The sequence below is a fragment of the Phoca vitulina genome, unplaced genomic scaffold, assembly GCF_004348235.1.
Source record: "Phoca vitulina isolate PV1807 unplaced genomic scaffold, GSC_HSeal_1.0 scaffold20, whole genome shotgun sequence".
In the NCBI taxonomy this organism is placed as follows: Eukaryota; Metazoa; Chordata; class Mammalia; order Carnivora; family Phocidae; genus Phoca; species Phoca vitulina.
This window is the reverse complement of record NW_022589723.1, coordinates 6,945,442-6,950,431: the sequence shown is the minus strand read 5'-3', so window position 1 is coordinate 6,950,431 and position 4,990 is coordinate 6,945,442.

Here is a 4,990-nt window from a genome sequence, read left to right as displayed (position 1 = left end):
GAGAGGACAGGCATTTTCCACTATTCCTTTCCAACAGAATAAGGTTTATGCTAGTATTAACTATTAGTCTTTTCCCACCACTGTGTATTAGATGTATTTGAGGCAGATAACCTGTTCTTCAGAGAAAATTTCCAGGCTGTGAGATCTATTTGGACTAAAAGAAGAAGATAGAACATCATAGTTTTAAGGCCATTTTGAAAAGGCAGTTTATACTACAAGATTAGGATATTGTGAAAGGAATGGTATCAACCAGTAGGAATGGGCCTCAATCAGGTGCTAGTTGGTAAAAATACAGCTCACCTGGTTTACCTTCTCAGAAAGAGTCCTGTGTCTACATAGTTTTAATTATTTGTCCTTAGTAATGCTTGAACAGGTCCTTTACTTTGGTCTCTTTTTATGCAGGTGTAAGGTCTGCTTGAAAAGAGCTAAAATTCTTTTCTGCAATGAATCAGATGTCTTTTATCAAACTATGGAATATATGTAGCAAATTGCAAACAAAATAAGGTATGGCCATAATCTGGTCTTGCATTTCCTACTAATCCCTTTAAATTCAGGGAGTCACTCATTCATTCTTCTGTTCATTTATTCATTCACTCATCAAATAATTTTAAAGAGCCAAGCCTGGGTGGCTCAGTTGTTAAGCGTCTGCCTTCGGCTCAGATCATGATCCCAGGGTCCTGGAATCGAGCCCTGCATCCGGCTCCCTGCTCAGTGGGAAGCCTGGTTCTCCCTCTCCCACTCCTCCCCTCCCCGCCAACCCCCCTCCCCCCCCGCGTGTGTTTCCTCTCTCACGGTGTGTCTCTCTGTCAAATAAATAAAATTAAAAAAAAGAAAAAAAAAAGAACCAAGTATGAGTCAGAAATTACTCTAGGCCAGGAGATACTACAGTGAACAAGAGTGTCTGTTGAAGCTTACATTCTACTTGGGGAAATTGGTAATCAACAAATAGTTATTCAAAGCACTAAGTGGTGCTAATTGTTAAGAAAATAAGGCAAAGAAAGATGATAAAAAGTGATGGGAGCTGGAGGGCAGTGCTATTTTATAAGGGTCATCAGGGAGGTCTGCTCTGTGAAGGCAATATTTTGGCAGAGCCCTGAAGAAAGGAAGAGAAAAAGTCATGGTGATATTTAGGGAAAGAGCATTTTAGACAGCACAAATAGCCAGTGCAAAAGTCCTGTGGCAGGAATGTGTTGAGTGTGATCCAGGAATAACAAGTGGCTATAGTGGCTTGAATGGAGCAAGAGGATGGAAATGTTGAAGATGAGTCAGAGGGTAGCAGGATCTGTCATGCAAGACTTGCCTGGCCAATTATAAGGGTATTCATTGTATTTACTCTGGGATTTAAGGGTATATCCAAGATTTGTGGGGTTTGAAATTTTAAAGCCCTATGAGCCTTCCATACATAAAGGAATACAACATTAGGTACAAACCTAAATATTGATTTGGAATGGAAATAAAAGTCACAAGATGTGATCAGTTTTAAAGCAGTAACAAATACCAGTGTAGGGGATCAGAATATGCTGCCTCTAAATATGTTACTTTGGCATGGGATTATTTTGAGCTGAAAACAGTGAGGAACAGCAGAGGCAAAAAAAACCTCTTTGCCTTCCCAGCTCTCATAACCAGGAAAGGGAAATCATACCAGGAAGGGTAAAACCCTTAATCACCAGAGACTTCTATCAGCCCAAAGATAGAGAGAAATCTACCTAACTAACGTCAAGACAACACTTCTCTTTCCCCCATAAGTTTACCTTCCTACAGTTTGCTGTCCCTAACTGCCAAAATCCTTTTTCCTTTGTCTTGTCACTTCTCTACAAATTTATTATTTTTTGTTAAGATACTATATAAGCCCCAGGTTCTAGCCACCCCTTTGAGTTACTCATCACTGAGTTAATAATTACCTCATCATTTCTGGCTAAAATCTCTTTGCCACTTAACACATTATTTTGTAATATTGTGTTCTATAGGAAGAATAGAAAGAAAATACAGCTTTCCTTTAGTTTGGTCAAAATTTATTTATTTTTTATTCATGATGTGGAAAAATTCCCTTTGATTTCATAACTCATTATTGGTAATGCTGTGTACATTTTTAAAATTGTTGTCATATTTGGGAAAGCTTTTCTAATTTTTTCTTACATGAACTACAAGTTTTATAAGAATTTTCCACAGACTAGCTTCTGGCTCCATACATTTCAAACCCCTTTTCTCTTCCATTAGGCATGTATTTCTGGTGTGATGAAGACCCTAGCCCTAAACTTTAATGTCAATGTCATGGTATATGCTGGCACAGATAGTAGTTTCTTGGAAGCCACTTCTATACCAGGAAACACTATACACTGAAATAAGTTATGAACCACAATAATATATCCCACTGACTCAAACTAAATGCTTCTTTAGGGGTGCCTGGGTGGCTCAGTCTGTTAAGTATCTGGCTCTTGATTTCAGCTCAGGTCATGATCTCAGGGTTGTGAGATTGAGCCCCATGTCTGGGCTCCCTGCTCAGCAGGGAGTCTGCTGCTTCTCTCCCTCTCCCCCTGCCCCTCCCCTTGCTTGCACATGCTCTCTGTCTCTCTCTCCCCCTCTAAAATAAATTAAATAAATAAATAAAATACTTCTCTAACTCAACCTCTCCTTAACTAGATTCCTATGTATTTGTCTATTCTAGCACCACTTGACTCAAAGAGAATTGTGACAGAGGGGAAATTCAAAATAGACAGTTGTGGTTAAAATATCTCATTTTACAAACTAAACAAAAACAAAAACTTGCGAATATATTACCAGGGCTTCAGAAGGGCTAGGTGCAAGTGAGGGCCCTGAATCAGCTTAATTAGCTTCAAGGAAAATCTTCCTCTGGTAAAATGTGAAGAGTTGGGGAGTTTTAAGCAAAGCTGTAACATGATATAAGTACTGTTGTAAAAGGACCATTTGTCTGGAGAGTGGACTGTAGGGAAGCAAGCCTGGAAGCAGGGAGATCTGTGCAGAGGCTGAAGTTCAGGCTGTGGAGGAAAAGTAAGAAAGCAGACATAACTCATTCTGTGAGTTCCAGGAACGCTGACTGCTAGCCATTAAGCTATGGATGTTTTTCCTGAGAATTCATGCCTGTTCATGTCAGACTGGCTTCCTTTCTCAGTTATTGCTTATTCAGTGATTATTGAGAGTTCTCGTAATATTTTCTGATGTTCCAAATCTTTAAAGTTCAAATTTCATCGACAGTATTTTTATTCCTGTAACTATTTATGTTCCTATTTGCTGCTGCATAGAGGCCTGCAGTGCTGGCTGAGTGATCCTTCTTTACCAATACAATTTCAATTCATAATATCAGTGCAATCTGTATGTGGGCTGAGAACTACCCAGAAGGACTCTTTACTATTATTTAGAAACCTTGGAACATGGCACTTTGTCACTTTATATTATCAAATATTCCTTTGCCTGATGAAGAACTTTCTAATTAACATCTTCAAGGCCTTTGGTGTTTAATCATTTTATCTCATTTATTTGGGAGTTAATTTTTGTGGTGCCTTGCTTTAGAGTGGGGCTATAAATACGTTAGGCTTTGCAGGTCATATGGTCTCTGTCAGAACTACTCAGCAGTGCTGTTGTAGCACTAAAGTAGCCATTGACAGTTATGCAAAGAAATGGATGTGGCTGTGTTCCAACATCATTTTACTTGCATAAACAGGCCAGGGGCCAGATTTGGTCTATAGGATGCAGTTTGTTGACCCTTGCTTTAGAGTTTTCCTCTAACTATTTCATCTTATGTGTCCCAAATCATAAGTCACTTAACCTCTATAAGCCTACTATCTCTTTCTTTAGAATCAGGACCCTAATAGTGTCTCTATCTTTAAAATAAGGTCCTGTCTACCACATAGAATTGTCCTGATGGTCAAATGAGATATTGGTGTGGAAGTCTGTTATAAATTTTAAAGTAGCATACATCTGTATATTTCTTTCTCTTCCCTACCACCCTGCAACACATTTTCTTACTGTTCCCTCCGCCAAAAGCACACCATATAAACACTCAGTCACCAAGGAAAATTATGGCTTGCTACTTTATCTTTATTCCTGGGACTTATGTCAAATACTGGCTCCCTAAAATGTCACCAAAACTACCCTTGATGGCACAAAGCTGAGTTTGTTCTTACCATGGTAAGGGAGAATATAGCCTTGATAGTCTTAATAGAGCCTCAGAAGAGGGAGGGCAAAGTCAGGATATTTATTGAGATTTTGAAGACCTACCTAGATGAAGATGGGTCTTTCAACTCAGGGGCTTGGTTAGGAGTGGATAAGGATCATGAGATCATAGTCTAGGATTGGTGGATATTAATAAGGTAAGGCTTTTGAAGAGGGAGTTCAAGAATCATAGGGTATATACTATAATTCAATACTTTCTATTGAAGAATTGATCGGTTTTTCAGAAAGTTACTGGAGTGCAGAGTAACCTTATTTGTAACTTTTATTTTGGGGGGAAGTTTCCTGGAATAATAAAGTTATATTGATAAATGTATTAGAGTATTAAAGTTATATTAATACAGTCAGTATGCTGTGTATGTATAGATGGTTTGGTTCTCACTTAGACATATTGGTGGTATTTTTGTGAGGAGAAGAGTTCGGAAAAGTAGATAGGATAGCAAGATTTACTTAGAAAAGTGCAGAGAATAATGAATAGAAGACAACAGATACAGAGAAGAGAGGAAGAGGTAGCAAGACTGCAAAGGTCTTCTCAAGCACAGTTTAAAAAAAATTTTGAAAGAGAAGAGAAAATTTGGGGGATGTAAGTTATATTGTGGATGTCAACAATTGGAAAAAGCTGACAAATATACATTGCTTTCAATTAATTGTTCTAGCTGGACAGTTTTATTGTTGTATGTGAATCTGTGTCAAGACTGGAAGATGTGTTTTAGAGAGGTTACTTTTTTATTAAAAAAAAAAAAATATATATATGTATATATATATATATATATAGGGGTGCCTGGGTGGCTCATTTGGTTAA